General features: G+C 39.2%; 1 protein-coding gene and 1 long non-coding RNA gene across 4 annotated transcripts in view; one reads left to right on the top strand and one right to left on the bottom strand.

Moving 5' to 3' along the window:
* The window catches only part of LOC112213531, a 304,301-nt gene that overhangs the window by 157,976 nt on the left and 126,796 nt on the right, over positions 1-19,529 (top strand). For all 3 annotated transcript variants that reach the window (XR_004462450.1, XR_002947420.2, XR_004462449.1), the window contains exon 2: positions 15,994-16,177. This is a non-coding gene — a long non-coding RNA (uncharacterized LOC112213531). The remainder of the gene's footprint in view (positions 1-15,993; positions 16,178-19,529) is intronic.
* The window catches only part of LOC100746351 (nucleolysin TIAR), a 589,230-nt gene that overhangs the window by 539,359 nt on the left and 30,342 nt on the right, over positions 1-19,529 (bottom strand). The gene's annotated exons all lie outside the window — the stretch shown is intronic.

Here is a 19,529-nt window from a genome sequence, read left to right as displayed (position 1 = left end):
GACGAGCCGGTAGTCCTAATTGAATATCAGGCGAAATGTAATTACGGTTGGAATTCATGCTTCGTCGGAGCAAATAATTTGCCATGGCGTGGAACACAGTGGAATGGTAACGAGGGAGATAGGATGAAGGGTGTGCCGAGGGTGGCGCAGTGCGGCGGGCCGCGCAGCCGGAAGAGCTCGGATGCGTTATCAAAACTTTGATAATCCAATCGATTACCAATGCAATAATTGGTGGCCGAGCCGACGGAAAGGGGTGGGATTTCCGGTCATACTCGAATTCGATTCGAGGTAGGAGACAGTTAAGTGGTATGGGTGGATATTCTCATGTGTCGGGGTCGATGGGGCGTCCTAGCCAAGAGAAGGGGGCACGAGGTACCATTGTAAATTAACGATAAACGAACTGGCGCTCATCAAAGAGCCCCTACGCTCGTAATATCTGTCCGGCTAATCCATTTACCGACAACGGTAATTTTGTCCTGTCACCGCTAGAACCCTCCAGCCATCCAGTTTTCCACGATACACCATGAGGCCCGATTCCAAAATATGAAACAAGAACGCCTGTGCGATGAAGAACAGTGTTAAACCTGATTTTTTACGTTTTTTTAAGACGAAAAGATGAGACGTGATTAAATTTGCCAGTGTGGCATAGGATTTCAAATACATAGAGCACAAAGATACAGCGTTTCAAAAAGGCAGTTATGAACACCTACGTAGTTACATGGATTTGTTACTTTGCCTAGAAATGCAGAAATTCGTGTTCGGGATTTATCTTTCTAGGACGTGTCATTGTACATTATAATAATACCAACTTTTATTGCAATTTTTATTAATATTTCACCGAATCAATTTTCCCTCGAATTTTTATTAAAGTTCCATTACTCTTTTTCAATACTTTTTAAAATATTTTAATTAAAATAAAATCTCCGTGAGGCCTTCTCTGGCAAAGAGAATTTTATCGGGGGCAAAATAATGATAAGACATGTTATAAGATAGTACAATCACGTTGAATGGCATAAATGAAATCAGTACTAGAATAATATATTCACACGAAGTTGTTCTTAGTAAACAACAATTTCGAGCAATCCAATAAAGTTTTATTCGTACATACACAAGCGCGTGGCACCTTTCATACCTACTATCTGGGAATTGTTGGAACGGAAGAAGAGGCGAGGAACCGGTAAGCAGCTAATTTTGCTATATTTCCGCTTCCTCGGTTTCCGAACCCCGATTTTCGATAATCGGATTCTGCATCAAAATCCGTCCTGGAGTACTATGAGGCGGCGAGAACGTCAGCATTCATGAAATTACCGATGTTTGAGAGGTATGGAGAGACAGTTAGATTTCATAAATTCGTAACAAACGATCTAAAAGTTCGTCACTGTGCTACATTACTATTAATAATGTTCATCCTCTTACATTTAAATCTGTAAGCATTTCAACTAACCGAGCGATTGTCCAAGAATGCTCAACAGATAACAGAAACGAAATAAAATCTACCAATCATATTTATATATTATATTTGTATTTGTATTTATTTGTTTTTGCTTGTATTTTAATAAAACGTTTCATTGAAATAAAATTTACAAAAATTTGTGATTTACCCGTCCGAATATTAATCCATTTTTTCGTTATAATCGATTTTGAATATAAATTTTCATGATATGCAGAGAGTTCTGTAACATGTGAGATTCGTTTCAGGAATAAATTGTACATAACTGTAGATACATAACTGTCCATGAGTAGATGGATATATTAAAAACGTTAGTTATATACTTTTATCACGTAAAATTTTCCACTCATCTAATATTTTCCCATTGAATATTCACTTAATTATTCAATATCACGGTACGAGAATAGAATGAAAATCACATGTAATCTACACAAAGGCGATGAGGTGGGAAAACGATCGGAACAGCCACGTAACGCTTTGAAAGCGGTATAGTTCCCATACGTATCATCCAAGCGACTTGTCCTATTGCGCGAAACGTAGAAGCCTCCAATTTGCTGCTATTAATCATGCCCTGATCGGCGAAATTCACACTCTACTCGAAGAGAGGTCGCTTTCGTCCAGTAGTATTCACACGTAACAGCCAATTGAACATCAAAGGTCTCTAAACGTTTGATGTTTCTCATCTTCTTACTTAATTACAGATACGGAACTTCTGTTACAGAATGGTGTTGCAAGAATTCCGTTTACTAAACGGAAGGTCGCGTGACATTCGAATTATTGGCTCAGACTTAACAACCTATTTTCCGGGTGGATAATGGGAAACATGAAACAAACGTTTCTGTTTGTGGAAACATATTTATTACGCTATTTGCTCGACGATGTTATACCGGTTGCACGAAATTTAACTACGTTCCGTAACTCATCCTTGTTGACGATACATTTGATTTTTATTGTTTCATAAACCCTCTTTACGAGGTTCAGTTAGTCCTCGTTAACCTTATTATACAACATTTAAAACGTTTCATGTACAGTTCGTTTTTACTCTGTTCTCACACTAACCGCAGTTCCATTTTATTAGCTAAACCATTGGTAGTTAAACTGGATGTAATTATAGCGAAAATGAGCTATATATTAACTACCGTTGCTTTTTTCTGCTTATTAAATATTATTTTTTAATTATACCAATCCAACGGAAGACTAGTTTAATGAATATAGTTGATTTCATTTTTATTAAATCCTTCAGTTTTCATAAAAGATCGTAAAAAAGATACGAACTTAGCCGAAAGCGTATTTCAACGAAGATGTTCAATTAAGAATTATAATTTTTTCCCCGCCCACGAAACGGCCCGTATCTCAAACAGTGAAGAAAAAAGGGCGCTCATTCAGCTCGAGTTAGGCGTCCACAGAACCGCAAATTTCTGGAAAAGCACTTTGCAGAATATGAGATTCGCTTGAAACGCTAATGAAATCCGAAGGGCAACGAGCAATTTCTGAAGGTGGCTTACTGGCCACGGCTTAATCTAACTCGGAGCCAGACTTTGCGCCGCGGGAGTTTCGTGCCGCTAGCTCTCGAGGAAGCTATCTCCAAAACTTGTCCTCCTAAACGGGAAAGCATACGTCTCCGACAATGAAACTTAGTTCGATGAGAAACCCTGAGGTGTCGATTCTAAAACGCGCTGTCATCAAAGTGAAGCTGAACGTGTACAGTATGAGAACCGGCGAATTATCCTACTGATGTTCGCCGAACTAACTGGAGAGTGTGTTCATTAAAAGCGAACAATGTTCGGTGATTACGTTCTCGCGAAACCTTGCTCGATAAAAGTTGCTGACTTTTGGAAAACGAATATTTGTTTTATTTATCTATTTCGACCGTAGATATGTAAAGCAAATTATAGATAGGAAGAACTATAGAATATTTAAATATAAATTTATTTCGATATAAAATTGTAGAGAATAAAATGCAAAGGGAGAAGTTGTATTATGTGAATGTATGCTTTCATAAAATGGTGTTGATGGTCTGTACGATACGTTTCGAAAATTTTCTGAATAATTAAGTAAGGCGTCAGTAACATAATTAAGTAAGATGAAATTTGAAAATATACTTACTCATCGAGTTTAATATACGAGTGTGTGTATGGAATTTGATAAATTATTATACGTATTTTAGTAACAAATATTATTTACTTTTCAAATTACAACAATTTATTTTATTTTATATACCTCCACGAATACCATCACACCAGAATTTTTAATTACGAATTTTATGAATTAAATAGTGATCTACCAATTACGGAAAATTAAGTTTGAGCAGATAGTTAAAGTCAACAAACGAAATATACTGCTAATTACAATAATACATAATAGGTGTTCGATATTTGTTTTATTTAGATTTCTATCAATACGTTGCATCCAGAGTGTTATTAACTTTGCACGTTGGCATGATCTTCCTTGTGGTAGCACTTTAAATTGAGTCTTCGCGTGTGTATGACGTTTAACCTAGCTTGACCCTCGTTTACTACACGATAACGTGGAAGTAAACGACAGAATAAGTTTACGCAAGCAAGTCAGTATATCAATATACGGTTTGACGTTGCAAAAACTAGGGGAAAAAGCATCTAGGAACAAAGTAAGCTCCGTATTGATTATCGATAGTCGTAACACACCTAAGTGGTAATATATGTATATACATATATAAAAATAATAGTTCGTTATTAAATAAAAAAAGCATAGCTGCATTTCATTACTTATTGCAAATGTTACAATAAAAATGTAAGATAGGGTGGAAATAAAATCATGAAAGAAAATTAATGGCTCAAAGAAGGATCACAGGAGTAAAAATCATAAACGATACTTCCATAGAAAAATACATTGCTCACCGAAATTGGAAGAATTTAACAGCCTGGACAGCCTGCACGTAGAGGGAATTCATAGATATAGAAAGAGGACGTGTGGTATCGCATATCGTCGGAATGATAGCGTTGTGATCATGCGATAGCTGCCTTTCTTGATTGATACACTGCCTCGAATGTCAAAGGCAACGTTATATTTCAGTCTGTGGACGAAAAATTTTGATAGCCTTGCAAATTTTAGTTTGAATGTTCCCTTTGCCTCGTCCTTCTATCCATTTTACGCATACGATATCTTCTCTTTTGAACATAAATATTTCGTATAATGAAATATTTCTATATAAATATTTTTCTTTAATCGATATTTCTGATAAACGAAGGAGAGTAAATTTATCAGGGCGAGAAGGAGATTTAAGTGCGGAAGCGTATCGTTGAACAAATATAATTCCTACGTTACGTGTAACATTAAGGTATACAAGGCTGAAAAAGATTTTTGATAGTAAAAAGTTTTGCGATACAATTTAAGATCGTAAATTTCCTGGCAGCTGCGGATGTAATTTTACTTCTATGCCCGTTATGATATTCTACAATGTTATTCATGGAATTCTAACATTTTGCGCAGTTCCTTCGTCAAGAATCAGTCGACACGGTTACAGTTTCTCTTTGTAATTTCCTTTGCGCGATATTCAACTGGATGATTATAAAACGCAAAAATGACAAAGAAACTTCAAAGCGTATGCACATTCATTACCATCTCATTTAGGATACTGAAACCAGAAAATCATAATCTTTCGGTATAAAGAGGATACACAGTGATGCAATGTTTAATTAAATCTTAGTATATATATATATTATATATATAGGTTAACTTTGACAAATTAAATAATGTCAAATAGCATATGAAAATCGATGAATATATCAAAAATGAAACGAAAAAAATTAAATTGACCTAAACTGATCGAATTTATTGTTGAAATGTTATAAATTTGTTATAACATATTGTTATAATATGTTATAAATTTTTCAACTAGTAACAAGGTATACGTTGTTGTTCAATAAAATGCATACCTCCAACTGAAAGAAACTTTGAAACATTACTTTAAAAAACAGCTGTGAAATACGCGTTTATTCTTAATCTCAAATAAAAATGAAACATTCTTTTATAAATTTATGTATGCTTATATAATTGAACGATCTCATCCCATATTAGAAAGTATGTCAAGAACAAAAATAATATACAAAACGATATATAATACACATAACAATTTACCATTGAATCCCTGTAATCAATGCATACCTCTTTTCAACAATACTCGAGGATCCGGAAGCATCGACTTTGTCGCGAAGAACGATCGACACGAGAGTCCACGGCATAAAAAGATCATCGTTTGAATACGAAAGCGAGAAGAGAAAAAGGAGAGGCGCAAAGAAGAATCCGAAACGGAACGTATCAGTGATAAAGGGATATTGTTCACAGCGATGCGTGTGTGCGCGAGAAGCTAAATGGACGGATAAGCTTGCTCGAAGATGTCTGAGAGGCAGGCGGCTAGGCCTCCGCGGTGGTTCTCAGCCTTTCGTTAGGACACTGCCATCGTTCACGGTGCACTGATTTCGTGAGATTCCCATGACGCGTCCGAGGTTGAGCAAACCTGACGAACGCTGCTATTCTACCGAGGACTTTATTGGCTTTTAAGACGGGCGTAATTAAAATGTAAAGGGTTGTCGGCTCGCTCATCCCCTTTGGCGCTGGCTCAAACTCACTTCCTATACACAGCCTATGTTCCTGTTTCGTTATGTTGATCCTAATCTAGCGACGAAATGCTTTTCCACTTCTACTAAGAATAGCATGAAAAATAAATTATCCTCTTTCTACAAAGTATCTTTATTATCGGCTTCGTTTCTTATTTTTAAATTCTTTCAATTGAAATTTATATCCAGCTAAAATGATTATTGGAATAACCATTATATATTTATAATGATATTTATTACAAATCGAATCTTTCCTACTGCATTTATTCTTTAATTGGTTTAGAATGTGAACTTGTTATTTTAGTTCGTTCGTCTTTTAAACGAATACTGCATGAAGTACAACATAAAATTTAACATAGAACATTTCAAAAACTAATCTCGCGGAATTATGAAAGTAATGCGCTGCGAAAGTCCAATCGCGGTATGAATATAAAGCCTGACGATTCTCATTTCAATTTATGAAGGTTTGTCTATATTTACGATACGCCGACTTATTACCTTTTACTATCGACCGTACGATGAACATTTTTCTGCCGAAGTGAAACTCGCTTTCCGTATATTATCCCTTTCTCTATCAACAGCTTTTATTGCTCGCCACCGACTAGCGTCTGATTGAAACCAGGTATCTGTTCCCGGTTTCATAAAGTTATAGACTTTCCGTGACGTAGATATATACCTTGAATATTAACGTACATGTAAATATCACAGTGATAAGTTTATTCGTGCGATTATTTGTAATTTTATAAACAAATATAGCTGCAAGTGTTCATTATGTTTTTAATTAAAATGAAATGTGGCGCTTCTATGTAAAATATTAGTAAACCCTGGTAAAATATTCCATAAATCTACATGTAGAAAATCTGTTATATGGATCTTGCACACAATACCAACACAATAATTTAAGTGCAAACCATTACGTCTTCTTTGTGTAATCAAATTCAATGGACACCAATCGATCATCAAGTGCCACAGGCAAAGTCATACGATACATCGGTATTGATATTACATTAGCTTTCGCATAATACGGCATTCTTTGCGTTGATGTATCCTATATACACGTCTTTACCAGATTGAAATCTGCCATCGCATAAAAGACGGCCACGTCCATCCGCGGTATAGCTACAAGACGCTTCGTCCTTGATATTTATCGGACGTATCTACAGTACACGGGCAGCGCATCCGGTATAATAATATCTATTTTCCGGGTGGCGAAGCGAGATGAGTAGAAGCTCGGTGAACGGGGCGAAACGAAATGGAACGAATCAGGAGAGAACAACTACCATGCGATGACGTTGACGACGACGTGCTGGTCTGTCGTAAATAGAACCCTGGCATAGAAGACAAATAAAATAAAACGAAAGAAAGTAGGACGACCGCTGAACAAGGGGAATGACACGTTAATGACGCGACAGTTCAACCGATATTACGTGCTTGTAATGCTGATTGTCTGTATTCGTCCAATATATAATTTATTTTATCGTTAAATAGAAATAACACTTTCTGTTTATTTTCTCCAGATAGTATTTCTTTATGTTGTTTATTGTTGTTTATGCAGAATTTTGTAATAGCAACAGTAATCGATTCTATTACGAGTACGGATAAAATATAAGATGACTAAGAAAGTTCTCGTAGTTTCTTCATAATGAGAAAGTTTCAGACTTTTTCGCAAAGTTATTGCTATATACACAAATAGAGCGGCAGTAAAAGAAACGATCCTTCGTATCGTGAAATCATGACTTTTATAAATTCATTGTTTATTAGCATTGTTTCCATTGAAGAAACGCGATTATATGTGTGGAAGTTATTTTATAATTTTAATGAACAAGGTAGAATTTATTTGGTTCTTTAATAATTACGCGGAAAACAATATATGAACCGAGAATCCAAAGAAATAAAAATAAGCGTAAACATAATAATGAAAGATATACAATAATAATTAAGGCGCAGCGAAGAATTGACAAAGAGATGATTTTAACTATTATAGAAATTAGTTTAGTTACTAGTTTAAACGCGAAAATTCGATATTACACACAATGCACCTTAAATGTCTGTAATAATAATTTCGTAGTTCTACAGAATTGCTTCAACGATTCGACAGCGACGACAGTTAAATTAAATTCCGTGATACAGATTACCTAGGCTTCTTTCAGGTACAAAGCCGACCGAAACTAGTTCGTATCCTCGAAACCTGTTGATGGAACGAACTTTGCAAGCGTTCGTCAAAACACGACTTACGGTTCTTCCAATAATACGATACTTCGTCCTCGTTTGCCCGATGCATTTACGCATTTTTCAGTGGCATCTCGTTTCGCCAGACACCGTGCTTCCTGTCACGCGTTGACGCGGACAGAAAGATATAAAGAAGAGAGAAAATAGAAGAAGGCTAAAGCGCAAAAAGAAGAGGGAGAGCCTAAATAAAAGAAATACGTAGAGGCAGGATAGTTTCCAACGAGACGAGAGCGACGCTCATTAAGCTGCCTCGTGCAGGGCACGCCCGAGCAGAGATGGAAGAAACAGGAGGTTAAAGGCAGGGACGAGGAGTCAATAGTTTTCACGCACGGCATTTAAGTGTATTTTATTTAACAGATGAACGCGCGAGGCGTTCGAAGCTTTGAGCTTTCTCTTTCGACGCGGTCTTCAGCTCTGCTATGCTCTCTCTCACCTTCTCTTTCTCTTTCTCTCCTCTAACCTTCCGACCATCTTATTGAGAATACTCGTTAATTACATGCTCATCCCTTTGCACGACCTTTTCACCCCCTCGACACGTTGCCGCCATCATGGTCGCACAGGGACCGTCCTCTCACGCCCTTTGACGCTCCCGAACTTCACGCTGCTTCGTGACGCGACTCAAAGTACGCGGGAAGTAGAATACCGTTTTTCAGGTTAGGCGAACCGGAAAAGAAGCGGCGAGCGAATTTCCTTCGATGAAACGGCTGTTCCTTCGAATTCTTCGTGTCTTCCGGCCCTTTGACTTTGTATTTTCTCGTTCCTCGAATCGGTCGAACGTGGAGACGATAAAACGACTGGCATGATGAACGACACTCCGTGGCCACCCTCCGCGTTCGAGACATGCTCTTTCTCTCTCTTCCTACATCCCTATGTTCTCTCTCTCTCTCTCTTTCTCTTGCTCTCTGTTTGCTTAATAATAGGACGGGTGAAATTTGTCGGAAATTAAGGGAGTAGAATATTTTTCGGTGCGCTAGCGTACAGCTTATCGCGTTTATTAATCTGCCTCCTTCGTGACGATGGCTTTTGAACTGTTAAGATTTTTGGGCAGATTTCTTCTCTTTATTTAATTAGAGCTGTCACGTATATACGAAAATATTTTTTATTGGTAAGCTTATCAGTGTGGAGTGCCAATTGTCGCGACGTTTCATGTTTTCAGGAGGGCAATTGAATTGTTTAATAAAAGCAGGGATTTTTAAGTAAAAATTTACGCGAAGGATTTTTACCGGATGAAATTTTTCCAAAATTATCACATACCTGCTATCCTTTGAAAATTCTGGTCCAAAACATGGTGGAACGAAGACAGACACCGAGAAATGAGCTAATCGATTTGACAAGGTACTCCCCCCAACAACCATTATATTCGCTATGTCCGTGTACGAACAACACGATATCAGCTTTCTGAAACACTAAGCGGGAGAGGAGGGCCAGCATCCATTTATTCATAGCGCTTCATAAATAAATGTATGAAAGTAGCGGCGGGCAGCTACCTGCCCGCTCATCTTCTCCCATCACGACTATACATAGGGGTAAGTTACCTTCTTCCAGTTGTATACATTTATTGCACCATAAGCAAGAAATCTAACAGGCGTAGGTTTTAACATCCAGCAAGTGAGCTTTTTACAAGGACGGACCATTTAACCGAGATCTCAAAGAGTTCCGCTCAAGTATGAAAACACGAAAGAGACTTGGCCTTGTAATTTATATACTGCACAGAATTGAAAAGATTCACGCGCGCTTACGTCGCGCCGACGAATATAAGGCTAGCTTTATGCCGAACTACGTAAGACGCGACACGTGGCTGGAATACGAAGTCGTAGACATGATTTAGCATAAACGCGAAAATTTTAGGGTACATGGAGAAATAAATCCTCTTTCTTATGATATTAACCCTGAATATGAAGTGCGTATTGCAAGAACGTTTACAAAGAGAAGAGAACGTTTTACTGCGATGGAATTAAAATATTATATGTCATTATAATACATTGCTAGCACAGACAAATTTGTTTAACTACGATTACTCTTTGTATCCTCTAATTATTATATGCTTTCCGACCCCTTTATTATATGTTATCTCGTATTCATTTGATCACTAATGCAAATCAAATTCAACTACTTTTGGTAATCAAACATGCAAATAAGCTAATAATTGAGAATGGTATGTTACCATTCCTGCGTTACAACAATACGTGATTATTCCTATAGTGTACATTGTCTGTATATGTCTCAATTAACCAAATAATTTATGCTTTTAAAACCGCTTTTATTACTATTAATATAAATATGATCGCCAATTTAATTTTCCATTTTTCATTTTAATTTTCTTAAGAAAGAAACGCTTCTTGTAGTTGAAATTTCCTTTTGCTAAAATGGATCTCGTCGCTAAACCAAGCGAAGGATGTTAAAATGCCCAAAATCTTATTTCCAAATAAGCTGCTAAATAAAATTGAAGGAAACATGATTAGACTTCTTCTAACCCACGAATATAGCATTCGATATAATACACAAGAAACAGTGGCTGTGTATAAATATTTGTTTGAGCAAATTACTTTAATAAATATCTCTCGTTTCCCAACAAAGACTACGTGCCGAAAAACAGAGCGCGCGTATTTACATCTCGCGCCTCTGATGATGCTTAAGCAAATTCCACTTAAAGACTTACACGGAGAGGATAAAGAGGCGAACAAAAAGAGAACGTATCGTTGATTGCACAAAGGGTTAAGATTATGTTCAAAGAACGGTGGAGCCGAGAAGGAAGAAAGAGAGGGAGAGAAAAGCTAAAAGAACGGAAGCTTTTGTTCTGTGTTTCGAGTTATTCCCAGAGGACAGATTAACCCATGATGTCTTTCACCCTTCTGGGAAGGTGGGCGGTAAAGAAAGGAAATAACAAGTATAGAAGGTGAGTGGCACAAGGTAGAAAACTTGCCGTTGTATGCTGTCTAGTTTACAATACAGGATTAAGCCAGAGACCGTGCTCCCCTGCTTCACTGCTTCTGTGAGCAAAACTTAAAGCTCTTGATAAGCTCTCCCGTTCTCTTTTTCGCTCTTCAACTACGCAAATCCCCCACTTTCTCAGGTACTTCCACCACGCTTCTCTTTACCTGTCTATACCGCTATACCGTTCGAATAAAAATACTTTGTTCCAACGAAACGAAACATTTGTACAACCGCTACGTTCAGGGCACAACGGACGATTGAAAGAAACGAAGCACAATTGCCGGAAACGGAACTGGTGATGGGGCAACGCTTGAATCCACGCGCCGTTCTTATTTTAATTTCTATCCTTTCTCAAGCAGGGAACAATCTATGTTAGATTGTATAAGAGAGAGAGAGAGAGAGAGAGAGGCGAAAATAAGAGAAATTTTCAAACATTTGTTTCTAATAGAACAATTCTCATTGTTCGAAGTATATTTGTGATATCTTGGAGAACATTACCTGTATATTTTATGCGATGCATTTTTCTTTCCCCTAAACGATGTGAAACATTTCATCGAGAACGCTGACATTTGTTCATATAGATTTGAAAATTTATTCTATTTTCTACGCAATGCATGCAGATTTTTGCAGAATCTATTTATAAAGAGATATTATTATTCGTAAAATCACGTCGATATTATTGAAATAATCCGACGTGTGAACCATATTGTCCATTGTAAGGGAAAAGTAATCGGACCAGGCCCCAAGACATGCCGTGACGTCGGGAGACTTCGGAAATATGATTTCATATATGGAATTACCGTTGTGTCTCGGGGAGGAAAATAAGATCAGGCTAAGTCGAGCACATTGTCCTGCGCTGCTGGTGATACCTAAGGGTTGGTTTCCAGTCACATGTCCAAAAGAAATACTAGCTATAGGCTACATGGGATAGATATAATGTTATGGTACGTTGACCACCACGGTCCATGTAGTTCCTGGGTCGGTGATGCCACGCTACGCTGGATTTACTTCACGTCCTCTCACTCCCTCTACTCTTTTTTCACCCTCGTTTTTACTTCCACCCGACGTAGCTACGTACATCATTCCCTTTTGCATTCTTCATTCCGGCCAATGTTGTAAAAACGCTGCTCCGGCGCTACGGTGTAATCCAATTAGCCTGTTTCTTCTTCGCCGACAAATTAAGCGTAGTGCCTCGCTGAATAAATGTCTTCGTGGCTCCCATTCGAATATCGTTTCTTTAAACGCGATTATGTTGTCTAATTGCAAAATTTATGCCAAGGTTGACAGAGTAATTCGGTCTAAAGTTTGTTGAACTTGTTAGCTTATAGGAACAGTGTACGTACGTTTGTTTGATTTATCTCTGGAATAATGCGGTGTGAAAGTGCAAAAAGAAGTGTCTCAATAGTTATTATACGCGGCGATTTATCAAATGCAAAATATATAAAACTGTCGCGAAACTGATTAACGATTCGTAATTTCTCATAACTTTCTTCAGTCATCCGTTCTAATCACGCAAATGTACTAACATTTTCTAACGAGTGTTACGATCTTATTTACCCAATCCATTTATCTTCTTCGTTCATTCAACACACTCGCCAGCATATCGAAGTATCCAGCATCACAAATATTCGCTCATATTTTTAAAATCACACGAAACACTTTATTCCTAAACAAACATGTGCAGATGTACCAGCAAAAGATTCCGTGCATTCGAATACTGCATAAATCAGTTACGTCGTACAAATAGAGCGATGATCTTCCAATACCCGCTATCTACCGCAACAATCTCCTTACGCTTTTACATTTTCGTATCCGCGAAGAGACCCTATTTTCCATGTCCGCGAATCAGAATTTATCGTGAAAACGGTTCTCGAAATTCCCTGGCATCGACTCCCGACACACGCTGTTACCCGCGGCTGCATTATTTAAATCTGTGCAGTATCGATTTACACGTCTCATACGTAAACGTCGATCTAATTTCCATTCGGTAACAGTGGCGGCGCGAAATAAAGGTTATCCCAGTCGCGGAGCACGTCCCACCGGTGAACGCCATGTTCCTTATTCCGCTTGGCGACCGACGACACGTCGCGTTTTCATTCTTCGGCAAGCGAACTGTTATTGCAAATAGGCGAAATCGTCGTAGAAATCCGCTGCTATGGAGATATCATGCGGCTTGCGATATCGGGTCTGCGCGACGCGGAGAATAATTTTCCCATAGGAACCCGCCATGGACAGTATCGCGACATTCGAATCTGGAAAACCATCGACTCCTTTTCAGGGACGACCGTTTAAGTCTGATGTCACGTGCGAGAATTCTTAACCCGGATCACTGGATTCCGGTGTTCCACGCCACCACGTGCAACTATTCGGTGTTCTGTTTTCAGCGTATCTTCATTTTGTGAAGCATAATCAGTCAATATCAGCGCTGTCGTGTATTAGAAGTTCGTATCGTTTAGAAATCGGATGAAAAGGCTATTGTTGGTAAGTACAGAGGATGGGGCAGTGATCGTAGAACAAGCGGGAAGCGGGCGATTCTACGTGAAAAAATAAAAAGAAAGGAATTTGGCATAATATTGTTTCATCTGTGGCTCCGTTTTTCGAGAAAATCGAGATTTGACAAGTATAATTCAAATTTGGCTAATTCCGGATTGGACCGATGTAAATAATCGACAGAGATTCAAACTACGCGAAGTAAATAAAAAATAATGAAAATAAGTAAAAAATGCAAAATACATACATTCACTAGGCAAACGAATGTGCACTGAAAATATAATTATAAAAAGTACTTGTCTGATTATCCTTTTCTATGACCATATACGTATTTAGATATCTTTATTATAGTATCATAATGTCATCAAGTCGATGTTATTAATCTAAACAAATTTAATTTAATGTTACAATATAACATTCGATCGAAACATCTGAACTCAAATGTATTTGTCCTATTTGTCCGCAAAATTAATGCCGCACGGACACTTTTGACCTGATGAAATATATCGTTACACGAAACTCGACTTGTAACAAATTATCTCGTCTTGCAGTTAACCAAATCGTATTTAATAATATCTAAAATATTACTCGTTTTCTATATTTTTATCTTTTGTGAGAGTTACATTTTTTTCCATGAAAAGGGCAAATAAAAAGTTAAACAGAAGTAAGAGGATAAATACGACAAAGTATTGTCAAATAAAATTTGAAAGTAAAATATAATAAAATACGAATATATACGTGCCGTGCACCCTAATACCATGGACATTCCGTGCTTTGATATTTTTTTATATCGTTCATATTTTATCAGATAATCGCGCGCAATTTATTCGGAAAAATATTTCTCTGTCACGATATTCATCAATCCGTAAATAAAACAAACGCACCGTTATGCGTCGCGCCGTTTGCCCTGTAAATAAACAAAAATCTTTTATTTTCCGCAAAATCTGCCAAAATGTTTTGCATCTTTACAAAAACAAAAATCCAGTTGCCACAACCATGAAGCAAGAGCAACAAAACCGTTTCATTCATCATTCCCTAACACGTCACATTGTGTTATACACCAGCAGCCCTCCTACATACCTACCACTATACTTTTCTAAAAATCGAATGTAAACGAACACGATCGAGCCAACATTCATGCAACAACAATGATCGAATTCATCCCAGTCGCTAGTCCGCTAGCGTTTTCCACATACCATCGTCCCAAGTCCCATAAAATAGCCGAATTCATAGAGAAAATACAACCTGACGCTACAACAGCGTGATATTCCGAGGTTTTGAGCGGACCACAGCGCTCTTTGTATACTCTTCATACACTTACAGGTGGCATCGAGATACTATGTTACCGATTGACGGATTTCCCGTGGCGTTAAACACCTGCGTGTGCATACATGTGGAAGCATGGTAACGTGTCGCGTGTCGACACGAGGACAACTAGCCGATACGCAGCGTCCCTGATACTGGTGATGGCGATGCCGGTGGCGGAGCCGGTACTAGTGGTGGTGGAAGGCAACATGCCAAACTGTCAGACAGCTAGCGATGTGCAGCTCGGCTACACGTGTTCACAGGCCCAACTCTAAGCATCCGTATGCCAATACGATGCGGCTCCGACTCACCCTTCGCCCTTTCGCCGCCCAAACGCTTTATACTACGGCTATTTGATAACCCTTTAACGTCACTGTGACCTACTATGCTGCGTTTGCATGCACGCACAGTAGTTCCGGCCACCCACCACCCGGTCTTAATCACTTTCAATCTCGCTTCTTCGTTTCGTCGTCGGTAGTAGGCAGTGCGAGGCACCGAGACGATTCCGTGGCTACTTTGGTTTATAGTGACGGATAGTTGCCTCGAAATGGCCTATTTCATCGGAATTGTGTTTCTTAGCGTGAAATATTCTGTTTATACGGAATTCTTGAATATACGTTTCATAGAATTATGATGGATATTATTTTTGAAATACTACTGCCATTTGTTGCAGGTGCTTTACAGATAATATTTTCTCTTATTATGTGTACGATCTTCGTCAAGTTTTGGAAACTAAATGGAAATTTTGTTTGCCATTTTTATGGAAACGTTGTAACAAAATATAGTAATAGAAATATATTTTTTTTTAAATTTTTCCGTTTATTGAAAATCATTTCTTTCGTAGTACACACAAATTTAGATTTTTATATTGACTAAATTCAGATTGTCAGAATCTCGACTGACGCATCAGCACGATTTTCAATCGGTCGCGCTGTAAGAACCGTAAAAACGTGGAAGCTTAATAATCCTGTAAGTAACGTTCAATTACAGATCCCAGGACATCGGAAGCTACTAAAAGAAGTCTAAAGCAAAAAGCACAAACGAGAGGACGAGGAACAAAAACAAATCGTAAAACGACGAGAGGGATCGAAAAAGATGTAAACAGCGTGAAACCGCGACACTCTCGAGAAACTATGGAAATTCGAAGATCGTAAGGAGTCAGCAACAGCGAAAGGTAAGTAAAGTTGAAACGTGGCGAAACGCGAGAGCTACTCGATATCGGTAGGGGCGGACATAGTTATTGCTATGCATATGGTACGTCGAACAATAAAACGGAATAGCAGCGGCGCAATAGGTTCGGTAGGTTGGGACGGGATTTTAGAGTCGGTTTTAATCGGACTATCGAGACTATGGATCGTGGAACCGGTGAACGTGGCGAGGCGAATTGTACCGAGCCAAGCACCATTCTTTCTCTTTCCTCGTTTTCCCGTTCTTCTCGCCCGTTCGCGAATTTCTAAGCGACGTACTTTACAATTTCCCTTTTAGTCCCGTTTCTGTATCCCCTCGCCTGATGCATCGACCAACCGATAGAGGGTTCATCGATGAGGGAGAAACACAAGTTCCGATCCGGTCAGACGACTTGTGTGCATCTCTCTGAACGTGCACAGCTGGGCTAGGTGTCGTTCGGTCTCGCGTGGATAGGTAAGAAAGAAGGAGCAAAAGAGAGATTTAAAAGCGAGGCTAAAGGGAGCAGGAGGGTAGCGGATACTGGGTTAGCACCGGATTGTATCTACTCGAGCACGAAACGGTTTACATTTACTAAAAGTTTCCAATTGCATGGAGCACACCGGATATCCACTCTACTTTCCTCCTTCGGAGATGTCATTTTACTGGCGGCGATGGCCGGAGAGATGCAAGCGACGACTACGGAGCCTTTCCTCTATCCCTTCCTCTCTCTCTCTCTCTCTCTCTCTCTCTCTCTCTCTCTCTCTCTCTCTCTCTCTCTCTCTCTCTCTCTCTCTCTCTCTCTCTCTCTCTCTCTCTCTCTCTCTCTCTCTCTCTCTCTCTCTCTCTCTCTCTCTCTCTCTCTCTCTCTCTCTCTCTCTCTCTCTCTCTCTCTCTCTCTCTCTCTCTCTCTCTCTCTCTCCCTGCCTCTGTCTTTTAGCGGCGAACGACTTCAAAGTCGTAGCGGGGAATCGTTTCGCAAATCCTTGGAGGAGGCGTATCGGGCCTTTTCGTACACCAGCACCTCGATTTCACTTCGTGCACTACCCCACCACTCGACTTTGTCTCTCTTTCTGGCTCTCGTTATCTATAATGGGTTTTCGCCGTTCCTTAGCGAACTACAGAAATCCCGTCTACCGTGTAAACCCGTTCGTCCTTCGGTATTATGGTCTTACAATTATGCAGCGGATTTCACGACACTGTGTCTACGTTGTCCGTTACCGTTCTTTTCTTTGCTCGGAGCAACATTACGCTTCGATAAAAAGAAGGCCTATCATTGTCACTTAGGCGTTATTTATATATTAGGCTGAAGTATTGATTGAGATTCTTAAAGAAAAAAAAAAAAAGATTTGCGGTTGTAAGTGGTACAGATTTTAGCGAGTTTGAGGTCTGCGATGACTAAATTTGATGTTATTTGATATACTGTGGCGAAGCTTGTGAAAAGTGAAACCTCTTCTTCTTACATTATTGCGTTTAATCAATATTCTGCTACGATTTTCGTTAACGAATCGCTGAAATGAGATAACGTCTCGTGATCGCCTTGTTACGTGTCAAAGAAGGTGCTGACGATTTCACACAAACTATTCTTATATTGTGTAATTTTTCTGCGAGGAAGGTCTTCTAGATTTCTATTAAAATATCAAGGAATTATCTTGGATAACGTACGAACTTCTTCCACCTTGATCACGGTCTGATTAAACATTCCGATTTTGCTTCGTTATCGTATGTTAATATATTGTATCATGATATACGTTAATATATTTCATATTTTAACTCGAAATTACCATTTCACGTTGCTTTGACAAACTTTGTCTAACGATCCGCGTAACCGGATATCTCTCCGCAGCCTTGCCAGAATCGCTTTAAAATTACATTGGTACATTCACGGCCAATGTAAACTCCCAGTTCAACGTTATTCCAGCGAGCGAATAAATGCAAAACGGTTTCCCAACCGTGGAGGGCCAGATTTCCTCGGAGAAATAATCGTTGACGAAGGTCGACGACGACGACGACACCCATGGATTGGATCGAGGGTCGGCCAGTAGAAACGGAACGTTAGGGTCCGGGAAAAGCCAGGCGAAAAAGGAAGGACGGTAGCAGGCGAGACGTTCGGCGTAGGAGAGAGACGGGGCTGGTTACAAAGTTGCGAATTAAAAATACAAAGAAGAACGAGATAGGCGGCGAACGGGGGTTGAAAAAGGTGGTGGAGGTTGGTCGAGGAAGGGTAAATTTGAGACAAAGGGTGGCGCGGGAACAATGCCTTGTAATCTCGAGCCCTTAGAATAGCCCTGGCCCTGCGTTGCTCCGTTCAGCTCAAGCACGCCTTTCCCCCTGCGACCTACGGCGTATCGAAAGCACTGATTTTCGACCGCCTAATGTAGGGCCAAGCGGTTAGTTTTCAATCGACGATCTGTTAAAATTATCCGAGTACAATGACAAGGTTGAACGAATTAACTTTTGCAAGATCCCGCGAGAAGGGGTTTCGTTTTCGCGAACGATAACCGTCCAAAAAGCAACGAGAAGATAACGAATGTAGAACTGTCGGGAGGATGATACGATGGCGAAGGGGAATGGACGATGGCAGAGCTTCGGCTCGTAAAAACACGAGAAGATCTCGTGGCTGTGATCGTTCTTCCATCCTGGAAGAAATGTATGAAAAGCTGGCGAGAAAATAAGAAGCTCGCGCGGAATTAATGTCGCGTTTTATGACCAGCCGAGTGAAAACGATACGATGAAGCGAGCCACTCGAAGCCCATTGAATATGAACGACGAGAAATATTCTGGGCTCGGTGAAAACATTTAGTGGACCTGAAAGGTATGGTAATGTGAGTTAAGATAACGATTATTCATTGAAACGAGTTTGAATTAGTTGTTTCCTTTGATGTAAAATATTCTAATGCACGATATGTTTAATTGGTTATAAACATGTTTAAATGCAGCATGTTTGTATCTATAAAAAAAGATGTGAAAGCTTCTGTTCTAGGTTCCATCTCATTAAATTAATCGAATTCCGGTGTCATATCATCAAGCTTAAATCTAGTTCCACGAATTATTTTCATCCTCAAGTCACAGAAAATATATCGTAAATCCGCTTGTAAAGTAAAGATTCGAGGCACGGTATATCACAAAGTTCACACAATTCGGAGAAACGTGTTAATTGCGGGGATTTTTCTCTTAGCGTGTGCAACAGATATTAGAACAGTTGGCAACAGCTTCCTATTCACTCAGGCGATGTGGAATAGCGTTTCAAAAGTTCTTCGCGGCAACTTCCGCGGATAGGTACCTAGAAGACGGAAGCGAGTTAATAAAAGAAGAAGAATAACAGGATAATTTACATTGTCAAATTTTCATTGTGCGCCCTC

Source organism: Bombus impatiens, unplaced genomic scaffold (genome assembly GCF_000188095.3).
Source record: "Bombus impatiens unplaced genomic scaffold, BIMP_2.2 scf_0739, whole genome shotgun sequence".
Taxonomy (NCBI): Eukaryota; Metazoa; Arthropoda; class Insecta; order Hymenoptera; family Apidae; genus Bombus; species Bombus impatiens.
Note: the sequence above shows the minus strand (reverse complement) of the source record. Positions and strands in the feature narration are given on the sequence as shown.